The 17,164-nt window shown below is 42.0% G+C and overlaps 1 protein-coding gene across 1 annotated transcript in view; it reads left to right on the forward strand.

Annotated features, from left to right (window-relative positions):
* The window catches only part of TMEM135 (transmembrane protein 135), a 523,462-nt gene that overhangs the window by 258,114 nt on the left and 248,184 nt on the right, over positions 1-17,164 (forward strand). The gene's annotated exons all lie outside the window — the stretch shown is intronic.

Genomic DNA, 17,164 nt, shown 5'->3' on the forward strand with positions numbered 1-17,164 from the left:
ATGTTCGCCAGTTAGGCCTGGGGTCTAGGATAAACAATGAGGTTGCTATAACCTGATTTGCTAGCCCGGGAGGAAGAGACCTCCCTCTGCGGGACTGATTGCGCTTACATCGGGGGAGCTTTCCTAGTACCTTAGAGGGTTAAGCAGAAGGGGGGTTCAAAGAGGGGAGGGGAGAGGAAAAAAAAGAGAGGGGGTGGAGAAGAGAGGAAAAGAGTAGAGAGCCTATCAACGGGAGAGGACCACGCCTCCCTTTGTAAACCGAGGAATTTTACGGTTGAACTCCTGGTATAAGGGATATGCCCATATACTTCGTCCAAGGTTCCCAAATGACTTCAAATTTCGCTTTGGTGTTGTGGAGAATGCTGGAGAGTTTCTCTTGGGACATAATCCAAGATATTTTACGCGTAGCGGCCTTGACGGAAACCTTGGGTTGTTTCCAAGCTTTGGCACATGTGTTCACTTCTTGATTGGAGTTTGAACACTGCTGATTGGCATTCTCAATTCCTTGGATATCTTTTTATATCCCTTTCTTGTTTTATACAGTTCAACTACTTTTTCCTGCAGATCCTTTGACAATTCTTTTGCTTTCCCCATGACTCAGAATCCAGAAACGTCAGTGCAGCACTGGATGAAAGATGTAAGGGTCTGTCAGGAGTCCAGAAACTCATTGACCTTTTATACACACACACTAATTACAAGCAAACACATCACAGGTGAGGATGGTTACCTTTATAAGCTATTCAAACCTCTTTGTGTCAACTTGTGTGCATGTTATCTGGCTAAAATCACCAGGGTATGCAAACCTTTGATCAGGGTCATTTGGGTAGTTTCTGTTGCCATTATGATTTAAAAAGAGTAAACACAGTTGATTGATAATAAATGGCTTCAGCCAAACACTAACCATGAGTGAAAGAAAAGTTTTTGTGTTATCATTCATATTCTCTGAAAAATGGCCAAGAAATCATAAATTCTGCCAGGGTATGTAAACTTATGAGCACAACTGTATATTGATTGGTTTACACAAACGTTTTAGCGTCTACAAACTATGGGATGTTTACTGAATTTTTTATATATACTAGTAATGGCGGCAAAAAGCAACTTATAGCAGGACGTTGATAGTATGGCGGGCAGACTGACACTTCGTGGGAACCAGTGACACTAATACAGTGATCAGTGCTAAAAATATGCACTGTCAGCGTACTAATCAAAACTGGCTGGGAGGGGTTCATCTAGGGCAATCAAAGGGTTAAATGTATGCCTAACAGTGCTTGGTATGTTTACTGTGAGGTGCTTTTATTTTGGGATGTGCTGGCTTTTATTCCCTGCTTAGCAGGGAAACAAAAACCGGCACATTGACGCTGACAGGACAGACCTGTATTGCTTACATTGACAGAGCTCTGTCCTGGCTTCCTCCATGCCAAGTAGCGGGTGCCAGCAGTCAATAATTTTCCGGCACCCGCTAATCGGATTGTGCTGTGACTAATCACAGCACAGCCGCCGTGCCCCCTACCCGGAAGTGCTGGAACACTTACTAGGTACGTGATCCGGCACAGGAGAGCCGCACCCATACGTGAGATGGTCGGCAAGCGGTTAATCATTTCTTTTCAGCAGTCACATGATGGTTCCCAGGTCTTTCCTGTCCTCATGTTTGATTGTTTTCTATGCAGAGCTGCATCGGATTTTGCACTCTCCAGTTTTAGTAAATCAACCCCTGTGCGTGGTGACCTCCTTATTACTACATTGTAAAAAAGCAGTCACTGCAAAGAGACACACACAAAACCATTGTTTTCTGTATGTCCCATTCTCACTGTAGTGCAGCCTGGAGCTGTGCTGCAGCGAGCTGTGATAAAATGCAGATAGGCTGCATTTTTTTGCGGCACACTGTACAGGATCACATGTCACTGTAACATGTACTTTTGTACACTTCAAATAAAGTTCAGTGAGGAAAAGAAAAAAGGAGGGAGCTGTGTGCTACACTGAATCGCACACCACTAAGGATGAACTCCGGCATGTTCGCACAGCCCACATGTAGAGCCCGCCAGGGAGTCGGCACTGCGCTGCGCTAATCACAGGCAGTGAGGCATTTCCTGATCTCTGCAGCCGCGCATCGGGATAATGTCTCACTACCTGTGATTAGAGCAGCGCAGTGCCGACTTCCTGGTGGGCTCTGCACGTGGGCTGTGCGAACACGCCGGGGCTCATCCTTACACACCACATCGCCCCCTACTGCAACAAACAAGTTCTGCAGAGGAAACCTCTGCGGCTTACCTCTCGAGCAGCTGTTCATTGTAGCATAAATTCAGCCTTAGACCCCATACACACTATTAGATTTTCTGCAGATTTTTTCTTCAGATTTACCAAAACCACTATATAATATGAGGTCAAACCTTAAAGCGGAGTTCCGCTTAAAAAAAAAAAAAAAAAAAAAAAAAAAAAAAGTCAGCAGCTACAAATACTGCAGCTGCTGACTTTTAATAATCGGACACTTACCTGTCCCGGGGTCCAGCGATGTGGGGGAATGAAGCCCCGCTCGTCCCCCCCTTCTCTCTGCGGCGCCGGCATTGTCACTGTGGGCTTCACAGCCAGGCACGCAGCCGCGCGGCACGCCCTGACTGGCCGGGCAATTATCTGGGACCTGTGACATGTCCCAGATGATTGCCGAGAGGGAGGGGGGAGAGGTGATCTCCCGGTGCCGCAGTGCGCCAGGAGGAAGTGGGAGCTGCAACCCTTTAAAATGAAGGTATCCGCTCCCCCCCCCCCCCCCCAAAATGACAAGCCAAAAGTGTCATCTCAGGGGGTCACCTTCCCTTAAAGCGGAAGTTCCATTTTTGGGTGGAACTCCTCTTTAAGGCTGCTTTCACACTGAGGCGCTTTACAGTCGCTATATTGCTAAAAATAGCGCCTGCATAGCGCTTGTAAAGAGCCTCTCCTGTCTCTCCAGTGTGAAAGCCCGAGTGCTTTCACACTGGAGCGGTGCGCTGGCAGGGCGCCAAAAAAAGTCCTGCAAGCTGCATCTTTGAGGCATCGTAGGAGCGGTGTATACACTGCTCCTAAAGCGCCCCTGCCAATTGAAATCAATGGGCAGCGCCGGCAAAGCACTTTTAACCCTTTTTTGGCCGTTAGCGGGAGTTAAAAGTACCTCGCAAGCTGCCAACGCTCCAGTGTGTAAGTAGCCTTAGAGTTTCAATTTGTATGCAATCAGGCAGGCCCTTGCACTACATGGTTTTGGTAAATGCGCAGAAATTGAATAGTGTGTATGGGGTCTTAGTGGTGTCATCCACCTGAAAGTGCTGCGTGGCAGAGCTGAGTAAGTTTCATGACTGGATGGACAAAAAATAAATAAAAAATCCTTTGGTATGCAAAACAGATCCCATGCAGTATATGTTGTTCATGTGTATATTTAGCTCTTTGCCTGGGGTTCAGTTTTATAAGATGTGTTCATTGAGTCTGTCGTGTAGATGCATATAAACTAGAACAATAGCAGTACACTCATTAGTATTAGGAACATTGTTAATTAGGTAGACTTTTTATAACCAGTGAAGCTAATAAATTCTCTCAGCAGTTGGTGGATTCACCTTGGCCTCTGCCTGTGCAGTTTTAATTAGAGGAAGCTGGTTCTTATTTATGATTAATAATGGGGCGTACGGTATGGGGCATTCTTTATATGAACCTGGTGTTGTTAAAACACGGAGTTTATTAGGAAAGCACAATGCAAAGTATTGTGTTTGGTCAGATTCTCTCCAGGGACGTCAGTCGCCATGTTCACTTCCTGTTTATTGTAAAGTGTTTTTTCCTGAGCCATTTGTAATGGACGAGAGAAAAAATGAGGAACACGAGTAAAAAAAAAAATTTAATTCTAAGGTGCCTGTAGGGCAATTCCCCACATGAACCGCTGCAAATTCATATATATCTATCAGTGCTTGTTACAGTAAAATAGTTAAGACTTTGGTTTTGTGCACACAGGTGTACTACAGTTTACGCCCGTGTGAGGGCCGTGTTTATCCGCACGAGGATGTACCGGTGTTCTACGCATCCCTGTGCAGGTGTCCTGTCAGAAAGCTGCTACTCATCAGAAAATGCAACGGAAGTGATGTTCTGTCGTGGCCATCTTGATACACCCACACTCGCTTGCAGTAAGCCTACATTCGGACCCATCAGATTTTGTAACGGAAGTGACGTTCCGTCTCCGCCATCTTGCTACACCCTGCACTCGTCCACAGTAAGGATACAGTGAGAAGGCGGCATGCGGACATCTTGTTACACCCACCGGAGTCATGCATTTCACACTTATTGTTAACAGTTAACTCAGCTTATATAGTGAAATACAGTATTTAAAAATCCGTCTGACAGTTTGGATGTTGAATTTTAAAAGCAGCGACAAGCCTGCTGATCTCACAGGTATGCTGATCAGACAGAACACCGCTGCTTTGAAAAATCAACATCAAAATAGTCAGACGGATTTCAAAATACTGATTTTCACTATATAAACTGAGTTTACTGTTAAAAATAAGTATGAAAAGCAAGACTTCTGGTGGTGTAACAAGATGTCCGCTTGCCGCCTTCTCACTGTATCCTTACTGTGGAGGAGTGCGGGGTGAAGCAAGATGGCGGCAACGGAACATCACTTCCCTTACATATTCTGACGGGTCGCCTAATCTGATGAAACACTGGCAACTGGACATCTTTTTACACCCACCGAAGTCTTGCATTTCACACATTCTTTTCAATTCTTCAATAATTAAGCAGGACTAGATTTTTTAAGTGTAATGAAAAAAATATATATAGAATAAGTATCATTAAAAAGTCCATCAAATTAAAGATGAAAATTATAACAAATAAGTGTACTGAATATCACAGAAAAAAGTCCATAAAAATAAAGATGAAAAATCGGTGTGAAGCTGACAAACAATACACCCAAGGAATGTGATAGGAGAGATGACTTCCACCACTACACACACTGCCGCTTACCAGCTTCCAATGATCTCCTATCACGGGAGATCACACGCGCTTTTGGCTTAATACCCAGCCCGGGTCTTTGGTAAACACAGAAATGGTCTCAACGTCTTCCTTGGTAATATCAGAGGTATAGATTGTCATATGATTTATAAAGAAATGAAGACTTCCATAGTGTAAAATCTTTTTGGTGATTTAATAAGTAAAAAAGTATTGGACTTACAATTAGATGAAATATATAAAGCATAAAAAACAAGCCAGCTGGCTCTCGAATGCAGCCCGTCACTCTGGGACCTGCGTGAACGTGGTGATGTCAGCAGGTCACTCCTCCCTACGCGTTTCATCAGAACTGACGTCCAGGGGCACGGGCGGCGTGATGACTCGCTGCCTTATATTCATCTCCATAACAAGGAAACCACACCCCGCTCTCAGCTTTGAGTGGCGGCTTCGCCAAATCATCCATTTTGGGAAAGGGCAAATGCCCACACTTCACCACATCCTCCATTCTGGAAAAGGGCATGCCCTCCATCATAGGGAATAGACCGCTAACAGCTAACTGACAGAGCAATCCTTCTCATCTAAACTCTAAAAGGGGTATCTAAAATGTCCTGACTCTATTCAGTTGAGCGCTAAAGTATACTATTTACAATGTCAGTGACATAAGTTCACTGCTCGCTGTGCAACCCTCAATAGGACCTCATAAAAAGACTTTATGATGTTACCCTACCAATTTGGATCGGCAATAGGTCTGTCTATTGGTTAAATGCATGATTAATTCCACAGGTATAAAAAATATGAGCATTTAACAGAGAAAATTATAAAAAAGGAAAAAAGTTTTCTCCCGCCGTTCCACTGACCGGAAAAAAATTCTGGTCTCAGATAAAAAGGGATAAAACACCTCCATGGGGACACCCGACCCTAAGGGTTTAGCGACCCCTGGTGGTAGTTTCTCCAAATGGAAATTATAATAACCACCTATATCAAGATGCCTGGTGGCCTCTAGCGGTAGTTTTCCCAAAGTAAAAACAGACCGATCTCTAGAGCCATAAATTATGAACGACCACCTCAGATAGAGAAAATGTGGAATAATCCTAAAACTGAGATAGTTGTTCACCACAGGCCAAAACATCCAGAAAGTCCTTTAATATGGAAGACTATCAGCCTTAAAATGTAAAAAAGATCCCCTTTGATTATTGAAAAACAAAAAAGATCTTTCTTAATTGTTGGAAAACGAAAAAATACTCTTTATTTTCTTTATTTTAACATTAAGTGGACATAAGGGTTGCTCTCCCTCATACCCAAAATTAGTTCTTACTATTTTAAAATTTGTTCTTAATATTTTAACCGGTGCTGCCATCGCAAAACTCAAATCAGGTTTACAGTGTAAGATGGTTTCGATGATCAAGAGTTATCTATGAACATCCACTTCTACGTTAAGACCGAAAGGAGTATAACAACGTACCCTATGTATCCACAACATTTCAAATCTCGACAGCTCTCTTACCAAGGAGCTCCCCCACCAGTGAGCACTAAATCTATGCCCACAAAAAGTTTATTAGCTGGATTCCTATTTTGATGCATGGCATAGTATTTAGAAACTGAGTGGTATCTGAAGCCCCTCTTGATATTAGCAATATGCTCGCCAAGACGTACCTGCAAGGTACACTTGGTCCTGCCCGCATACTGCAACCCGCAAGGGCATTGCAGCAAATAGACTACACCCGTCGTGTTACAGGTAATGAATGGTTCAATCCAATGTTCCACAGAAGTGCTTGATGAAACAAAAAAAATCTGTCCTCCTGTTCCTACATTTATTTAAACAAGGGGGGGAGAAAAGGGGAGAAATTGGGACTTTAGATGAGGAAGAGACCTAATATGGTCTCATCCCTATATATATGACAAAATAAAGGAGACAGTGCGGGACTTTGAGTGAGGCACGTAGACATCAGTCAGGGGTCAAGACAAGGTACTTTATTAACATACCATAAAATTCATAAGAATCATTAAATAGGTTACAATATAATTCATTAATATACACAAAAGGAACATGATTGAACATGACAGTGGAAGGGATTGAGCCTACACAAATTGAGAACTTCCTATTGCAACAGAATAAATAAACTTCATGAACATCTAAGATTATACATATGAATAATAACCAGATTGGTATAAACATTGTAAAACAAGGCTCTACGCGTTTTGTGAAGTATTTTATCCACTCTTCAGGTGCAGCAATGTAAATATCTGAAATTAAATGAAATGAAACACGAGGGTTTCAAAGTCACTGCATAAGAAAAAATAAAAATGAAAAATAAAAATAAAAACAGCAAATTAAAAGAGGAATGTGGATCAAGGAATCTAACCTTGTCAGAAAAATACTCACAATCGCCATGCGGATGTGCAAGAAATGAGAACTGGAAACCCCTATAGGGGCATCTTTTCCGGGAGCTGTGGTAGTGTGAGGCATGGCCGTGTAGGGAGAAGACAAATTTCCATAGAGCGATGGTCCCTGAGGTATAGTTGTGAAGGGTAAATGGGCTCATCTAAGGAGACTTTTATGGAGAATATCAATATATGGTGTGTAATTAGCATTAGTGCCAACTACTAGGTACTTAAAAATAACAGCAACCTGGAGTTGTAAGCACAAAAACTTGTATATATTACCTGGTATTCGACCATAAGAAACCATGGTATAGGGTATATAATATATATCGCCAAGATGTCAGGGAGGACCCTCACGATGGACAGTCTGCTCCAAACAAGACTTATAGGGACCCATATGCAACAACCACTCCCAAACGCCACGTATGGCGTGCTCAGTAGGGGGAGGAGCCAACACCAGAACGGAGAACCATCCGAAGCTTGGCGCCAAAAGGAAAACCCTACGAGCCACAGATGGGTCAGGCTAGTGGCGTGATGGCGTGGAAAGGAGACCACACGCACGCTGCACATGCCGTAATGTTGACGCACAGCGCAGAGACGTCCAACGCTCCCAAAAGGGGGGCCCGGAGATCTCGCGGAGTGCATCGCAGCTCCCGGAAATTACGTGGGCAGCCGCCCAAGGATCCAGATCAAATAAGCACTGTCAGCATGCAATGTGAAGCAAAATAATTGGATTTAAATGAAAAGGTAGTCAAAGACTAACAAAGTGTGTGTCTGAAACATAAAAAAAAAAAATAAATTGGAAATATGAACCAAAATTAACAAAAGCTAATTGAATTCAATATTGTTTTTCAATAATCAAAGGGAATCTTTTTTTTACATTTATTTTAAGGCTGAGTCTTCCATATATATTAGAGGTCTTTCTGGATGTTTTGGCCTGTGGGGAACAACTATCTCAATTTTGGTGGTCGTTCATAACTTATGGCTCCAGAGATCAGTCTATTTTTACTTTGGGAAAACTACCGCTAGAGGCCACCAGGCTTCTGGATATAGGTCAGTGGTTCTCAACTCCAGTCCTCAGGACCCACTAACAGGCCAGAATTTAAGTATTACCTTGGGGAAATGCAGACTAGAATACTGCAATCACTGAGCAGCAAATGATATCACCTGTGATGTATTTCAGTTATCTTGCAAACCTGGCCTGTTGGTGGGTCCCGAGGACAGGAGTTGAGAACCACTGATATAGGTGGTCATTATAATTTCCAATTGGAGAAACTACCAGCAGGGGTCGCTAAACCCTTAGGGTCGGGTTTCCCCATGGAGGTGTTTCATCTCTTTTTATCTGAGACCGGAATTTTTTTCCGGTCAGTCAAACAGCAGGAGGAAACTTTTTTTCCTTTTTTACAATTTCCCTTTTCATAATTTTCTCTGTTAAATGCTCACATTTTTTATACCTGTGGAAGTATTCATTCGTTTAACCAGCAGACAGACCTATTCCCGATCCAAATTGGTAGGGTAGCATCATAAATTCTTTTTATGAGGTCCTATTGAGGGTTGCACGGCGAGCAGTGAACTTATGTCACCGACGTTGTAAATAGCATACGTTGGCGCCCAATTGAATAGAGTCAGGACATTTTAGCTATCCCTTTTAGAGTTTAGATGAGAAGGATCGCTCTGTCAGTTAGCTGTTAGCGGTCTATTCCCTATGATGGAGGGCATGCCATTTTCCAAAATGGAGGATTTGGTGAAGTGTGGGCTTTTGCCCTTTCCAAAAATGAACAATTTGGTGAAGCCGCCACTCAAAGCTCAGAGTGGGTTGTGGTTTTCTTGTTATGGAGATGAATATAAGACGGTGAGTCAGCACGCCGCCCCTGCCCTTGGATGACGTCAGTTCTTACGAAACGCGTAGGGAGGAGCGACGTGCTGATGTCACCGTGTTCACGCAGGTCCCGGAGTGATGGGCTGCATTTGAGAGCCGGCCGGCTTGTTTTTTATGCTTTATACATGTCATCTAATTGTAAGTCCAATACTTTTTTACTTATTAAATCACCAAAAAGATTTTACACTATGGAAGTCTTTATTTCTTTATGGGGATCGTATGACAATCTATACCTCTGAGTGCTATTACCCAGGAAGACGCTGAGACCATTGCTGTGTTTACCAAAGGCCCGGGCTGGGTATTAAGCCAAAAGCGTGTGTGATCTCCCATGATAGGAGATCATTGGAAATCTGTAGGCGGCAGTGTGTGTAGTGGTGGAAGTCATCTCTCTCCTATCACATTCCTTGGGTGTATTGTTTGTCAGCTTCACACCGATTTTTCATCTTTGTTTTTATGGACTTTTTTCTGTGATATTCAGTACACTTATGTTATAATTTTCATCTTTGATTTGATGGACTTTTTTAATGATACTCATTCTATATATATATTTTTCATTACACTTAAAAAATCTAGGGCAACTTAATTATTCAAAGGTTTTGTGTGTATCTCACAAGAAGTTGCAGCTTGGTTTCCATTTTCCAATTTTCACTTGATTTTCTGATAGCGCAGTCATTTTAATTTTGTTTGTTATTCACACATATTTTTACCAGTAAACTGAGCCTATATAGTGAAATACAGGATTTTGAAATCCGTGACACTGTTTTGATGTTGAATTTTAAAAGCAGTGGCAAGCCTGCTCATCTCACAGGTTTGCTAATCGGACAGATCACAGCGGCTTTTAGGATTCAACATCAGAACAGCTTGACGGATTTCAAAATCCTGTATTTCACAATATACGCTAAAGTTTACTGGTAAAAATAAGTGTGAAATGCAAGACTTCAGTGGGTGTAAAAAGTTCAGACTAGTGCGGGTGTACCAAGATGGCCGTGATGGAACATCATTTCAGTTGCACTTTCTGATGGGTAGTGGCTTTCTGATAGAACGCAGGCAGTCCCATTCAATTAAGACTCAGCAGCTGCACGGACAGACGCTGCTCTCATTTTGACACTCGGAACATGCCTTTGGTGCATTTTCTTTTCAATCTGTAAACGCTCCTCTTCATATACGCCAGTAAATGGCAATGTAGAATGCTTTTACAGGGATAAAAAACACACTGAACACCTGTATAAGTGGCATTTTTTTTAAGCTCTGTGTGCATGAGGCCTTGTTGCTTTCACTTCATTTCATGTTTTAGAGACATAACAGGAAATAAACTATGACAATACAGTGCCTTGAAAAAGTATTCACACCCCTTGAAATTTTCCACATTTTGTCATGTTTCAACCAAAAACGTAAATGTATTTTTTTGGGATTTTATGTGATTGACCAACACAAAGTGTCACATAATTATGAAGTGGAAGGAATATGATAAATGGTTTTCAATTTTTTTTTTACAAATAAATATGTGAAAAGTGTGGTGTGCATTTGTATTCAGCCTCCCCGAGTCAATACTTTGTAGAACCCCCTTTCTCTGCAATTACAGCTGCAAGTCTTTTTGAGGATGTCTCTACCAGCTTTGCACATCTAGAAAGTGAAATGTTTGCCCATTCTTCTTTGCAAAATAGCTCAAGCTCTGTCAGATTGGATGGAGAGCGTCTGTGAACAGCAATTTTCAAGTCTTGCCACAGATTCTCAGTTGGACTTAGGTCTGGACTTTGGGCCATTCTAACACATGAATATGCTTTGATCTAAACCAGGGGCCCGCCAAGGCTATTTACCCGGCCCGCTTGTTAGGGCCGGCCCTACCACATGTCCCGTTCCCGCAAGCTGCCCCCGCCGCTGTCATCAGTGAACAGCGGTGAGCAGGAGGCAGCCCAGCCCAGCCCAGGAAGGAGGGCAGAAGGAGGAGCCGCCCAAAGTAGCCTATGATGTTAAACCACAGGTAATTGGTTGATAGGACACATGGAAACCAATCACCAGCTTGCCAACATGAAAAATGTTGGCAAGCGCGGCCCTCTGTTTTCGGCTGGTAGGACACTGCTATGGGAGGGAGGGTGTGTGTGTGTGTGTGTGTGGGGGGTGACCTGAAGAGGGCAGAGGACACTGTAATGGGCAGGGCCACCCACATAGCAGTGTCCCCTGCCACCCCTCACATCACCCTCTGAGGAGTCTGGCTGACTGATGCACAAGGAACTAGGAAGTGCTGTGGAGAAAATAGGACAGGGGAAATGCCGTATGCCGGGATACAGATGACTATTTCACCCTTAACACCAACACAGCTCAATGCGGTTTTTAAATCTATTAAATGTGAGTGTAATGTGATGAGGTTTTAGTTGCCATTAAATCTTTTTAAACAGAATTACACTACTGCACACCTCTATTATTCCCTGTATGCATATGAGGTGATCTTTGAAAATACCAGACGGAAGTTGTGGCTTTATTGATCAGCGTTCCTACCGGGAGGTGGAGTGAATATGGGATCTGTGCTTACCATTAACCAGCCACTATATGGATGACGACCATCTAAGCTGTTACCATTTACTACAAGCTTGTTTTTAAAGCCCTTAAGGAGAGAGCATACCTGAAGGGGGAGAGTGCACATTGCATGAAGACACCATTTGTTTCACCTTTTTTCTTTGATATGTTTATGGACTTTTTTCTTGCTTATCAATATTTAAGCAGAGTTCCACACAAAAATGGCTTTTCGGAACCCTCCCCCCCTCCGGTGTCACATTTGGCACCTTTCAGGGGGGTGCAGATACCTGTCTAAGGCAAGTATTTGCACTCACTTCCGGCATAGACTCCCACGGGAGTCTATGCCTCTTACTGTCCCTCCGCGCTGTCTCCTGGGAAACACACAGGTCCCAGGAGATGGTGGGGACCAGTTACGACGCGCAGCGCGACTCGCGCATGCGCAGTAGGGAACCGGGAAGTGAAGCCGCAACGCTTCACTTCCTGATTCCCTCAACTAGGATGGCGACGGCAGCTGCCAAGGGTTGAGCGAGTGATCGGTGTCGGCTGCCGACATCGCTGGACCCAGGGACAGGTAAGTGGCCATTTATTAAAAGTCAGCAGCTGCAGTATTTGTAGCTGCTGGCTTTTAATATTTTTTTTTTTAGGTGGACTCCCTCTTTAAGGACTTGTATAACACACACTGAGCACTTGCACTTTTTTCATCTGCTAATGAGCACCTGCACCATAATTGGGGATATTTGTCTTAATTATCCTATTATCTGTTTGTTTATTTTATATTACCATTTTTAGAGTTTTAGTATATTGCATAATACTTAGCGCCGCACATTGGGTATAAATGTTTACATTGTCACATTTTGAGAAAGCGGAGTACTGGCATCTATTTCATAGTATTTTTTATTTTTCTGGGCTTTTGGATTTTTTTGTTTTTTGAGTTTTTCGTTTTGGCAGCTCACAAGATTTTATACATATATATATATTGTTATGAGTATAGTTTCGCTTTAAAATAAGCATTCAAGAGCCTCTGAGCTGACTGTCGATCACTTTTCAGAGGCATGTTAGTGCAGATGTAAACCAGACCTTAAAGTGGAATGTCAAAGTTTTTTTTTTCTGGTTTTGGGTACAGTGGAGAAGGCTTAGAACCTCTATCAGAATTCTTTCTAGGCTCTGACACCAGGAATTGTGGTGGTAGATGTGATGAAGGAAGGAGCACCGGGGGATCACTGGTGAGATTAGTATCAGTGGGTCAACCTTCACACACAATGTCACAATGAGTCAGAAAAGACTGCTGTATGCCCATATATGATTTAGTTTGTTACTGGGGCTCAACTTTCATGGACTTTCATGACTAAGCCCAGCTTACTACCATTCCATTTTCCAATGAACCTTCCTCAAGGCTTAGTAAGGGCACTTACATTCGACAATACAGTTGAATGAGCTCAGCCATGAAATCACAAACATTCATGTGCCAATAACAAGTGAAACTAAATTAGAAAGGGGCACAGAACAGGTTTTTCTGGCTTATAAAGACACTGTAATATCAGGGATCTTGTGGTGTCTGCTACCAAACGGGACTTCACTTTAAGACATCGGACCTTCAAGGCATAAGGGCAAAGAACCAGCAACCATGCTGCCTATGTTACCTTCAACCCACCTATTTCAGTATCTTCTATGACTTCTAGCACACAGGCAGAACTCTTCAATGACTCTTCTTCAATGAACTAAATCACTCGGGGGCACTTTGCTACTAATTAATTTTAATGTTCAGGAAATCTGAGCCAGTTTTGTGGTTTGTAGTAACAAGTTCCTTGAATGAAGAAAAAGGGCTTTCAGGAGAGCTGTGAATCATCCTTTTGTCTTCGTCCTGAATATCTCTGTGTAGTTTTAGGTAATTAATAATCATGCTTTAAAGAAGAACTCCAACTGAATAAAAAAAATCCTCTGCCTGGTATTATTATCAAACAAAAAAGCAAAAAAAAAAAAAAATACAGTGCTTGCTACAATACCTACCTTCCATCTGGCAGTGTCTCCCATTGGAAGTCTTCTACACCACTAGATGTAACTAGTCTTCCAAGTTGAATGACTGCCAGTGTTACTCAACCCATTTCCGGTGAGCCCAGGGCCTAGTTTTGTTTTGTGTTGCAGTTTGGGCACTCGGGCTCAAAAAGGTTTGCCATCACTGGCCTAGGCTGTCATCACTCCGGCCAGGGAACAGAGTATTACAGCAATGAACTGACCAGTAACAGCTACCCATCACCAGGGTGGAAAAAAAAATCGAACAAAATTTTATCATTTATTTTAATAAAATGCTTTTTGAGTAAAAATCTATCTAGAGATAGTTTTCTATTTAAGATACATTAATAATTTAGTTTATTCAGCATGAAATGGAGTTTAGTTATGTAGCATGAGGCTGTATATTCTGCAATATTTACATATTTTACATTTTTGGTAAACTCATTCAATGAATCCAACCTCTGCAAGCTGAGATAACATGCACTGCATTGATGCATTCACACAATTTCACAGTACCCATGAGATAAAACAGGGTTCAGGAATATTTCTTTATCCCATTGTTTTGCAAATCTATGTACACTACAAACTGCATCATTGAATCGATTCTGATATTGCTGTTTTACTAACCTGACAGCTTATTATTCTAAATAGGAAACCTTCATTTTGTTTGCAAATATTAAAGATTCTAACTACCAGCAAGAATAAGTCCTTACATTTAAAGAGCACCTGTCATTTCAGAACCATCATGGCAGCGCCTGTTAGCAGGCATCCACTCACCTGCTGCCGCCACGTCCCTCACCTTGTTGTGCCATTAAAGTGAATGGGACTGTCGGTTAGTCAACAGCGGGTCAGAGGAGGTGATGACAGTTGCTCTTTAAAAATTATGATTTAAATGGGGTTGATTAAGATCAAGCCTTTTAACTAGTGATTTAAATTATGATTTAAATTGACTTGATTTAAATCAAATCTACCCTGCCCATTACTACCACTAGGAGAAAAGGACGGACCTGTGACATAACCTGAATGACCAGAAGGGGGAATGGTGCTCAGGAATGGAAAATAAAATACATATATACTCCCCTAGATGGCTGCAGCATCAACTCAATGCTGCAGCTGTCCCCCACCGGCTCTACACCGAGAACGTGTGGGTACATCGGTGAGCTTTGGGTGGTTTTACCGGGATAAGGCTTGCTTTCGGTGTCCCGAGCGACCAGTCAGTACATCTGCTGGCTGGTTGGACAGCTGAATGAAGCCGGGATCGGCTTTGATCAGCTCTTTGCTATGCTAACCTGGAAGCAATGACCTGACATCGCTTCCAGTTTACCCAAATGTCAACAGCGCCATTTAAAAAAAAAATTGAAAGCATTCAAAAACACAGATCTTGGAGTTTTGAATGCTTTTAAGAGCAGAGGAGGCATTTGGGGTCTTAAAGACCCCAGATCTTTCCATAAAGAGTACATGTCACATGTCTATTGCTGTCACAAGGATGTTAAATTCCTTGTGACAGCAATAAAAGTGATAAAAAAAAATGAAAGCAATGGTGTAAAAATAAAATAAATTAAAAATAATAATAATAAAAAAGTAAAGTACCCCCCCCCCCCCCATGCTTGCGCACAGGTTCGTTCTGCAGGCAAACGGCAATCATCCCACACACGTGAGGTATCACCACGAACGTCAGATCATGGGCAGTAATTCTAGTGCCAGACCTCCTCTGTAAATGTAAAGTGGTAACCTGTAAAGGCTTTTAAAACATTGCCTTTGGATAGTAAAATTGACCTTGTTTGTCACCATTGGGCGCACAATTTTACAGTGTGACATGTTTGGTATCTATTCACTCGGCGTAATCTCATACAAAAAAAAATGGGTTATATATTGTTTTTTTGTTTGCATGTAAATGAAAAAAAGTGTATTTTTTCCCAAAAATTTGAGTTAAAAAAAAACACTGCACAAATACCCCAACCACCATTTTATTCTCTAGGGCCTCTGATTGAAAAAAAAATATATAATGTTTGGGGGTTCTAAGTAATTTTCTAGCAAAAAATTCTGATTGTTACATGTAAACATAAAGTGCCAGAAAATGCCCAGGATTGAAATAGATATCTTAAAAAAAAAAAAAAAAAAAGTAAAATGGCATCGTGAATAAAACAAAAACCCCCTGTTTAAAACTAGGCAACTTGAAGGGGAGAAACTAAGACTTGCCCAACTCTTCCCATCTCACTTATTGGCCTTACATTCAGTGGGAAGCCTCACACAGCTCACTGTTGGCCCTGGCGTACATTGGGGAACATCAGCTACCAATACTATGGATCTGGAGGCAGGAGATGGTGGGCCAGCCCTCAGCTTTACCTGCTGAGCAAATACACATAAGCCATTTTCCACTTGCTTTAATTCATCTGAGCTGCTGCCTTTTTTTTCCAGCTATGGGGATACCCATACTTCAGCATAAGCAATGTGGTGCTCCTACAAACTGCTGCATGATTAAGTGCAACAAAGACGTTCCCAGAGGGCAATAGATCACGTATCACCGAGGATTTTCAAATTCAGGAAGGCAATCGGGGCTCTAAGACCAGACCTTGTAAAGGTTCTCAACCTGTACTTTAAGCCATGGGGTTAAATGCTCACGCAGCACATCGTCTTGTAAAAGTTGCTGAGGAGAGGGGCTGTGGGACCTCTCAGCACTTAGCACATCCATTTTTGTTGGCCATCCACACAAGAACATTTTTTTCTCTGACTTAGTTGATGGAAAAACTATGAAGAAGAAATTGAAGCCATCTGTGCTGGATTTAAAGTCAAATTATTATCTAGGGGCCCAAGTATTTTGTGCATGAGTCCTATTCTTAGCTGCATTTCGTTCAGCACTATGTGTTCCAAATATCTTACAATATAAATACAGCGGTATATGACTTCTCCGTGTCTATGGGGAATACTTCCTTTGGCACTGAGCACTTTCTCATGTAAAAAAGGCTTGCCCTTCATAAAATATCCACTTTGTCAACAGCCTTGATGGACCGTCTACAAAATGCTGATGCTTTGTATCTAAAAATCCATCTAAATCTAAACTGAGTTCTTTTCTCGGGAAATAATATTTTAGTGGTTCATAAAGTGACTGTATATTGCTCTTTTTAGATATTCATTTAAATGCATGTAAATGCCATTAAAGTATAATAAAGGCAACACTTTTTTTTTTTTAGATAGTGGATAGTACTGCACCAAACCTCATGGTATTGCAAAACCAATGCCATTTGTTGCCTGAAAACGTACTGTGTATGTGATCTGCATTTGGGGTGCCTTTAATAATACATTGGCGAGAAGGGTAACAAGTAATTCTGCGCTGCCAAAAAAAGAGGAATAAGCAGCTAACACGACCAATATGATATGGGCATATAATAGTAAAACAGAAAATATGTGTAGCGCTAAAAGTTCAAC

Source organism: Aquarana catesbeiana, linkage group LG02 (genome assembly GCF_042186555.1).
Source record: "Aquarana catesbeiana isolate 2022-GZ linkage group LG02, ASM4218655v1, whole genome shotgun sequence".
Taxonomy (NCBI): domain Eukaryota; kingdom Metazoa; phylum Chordata; class Amphibia; order Anura; family Ranidae; genus Aquarana; species Aquarana catesbeiana.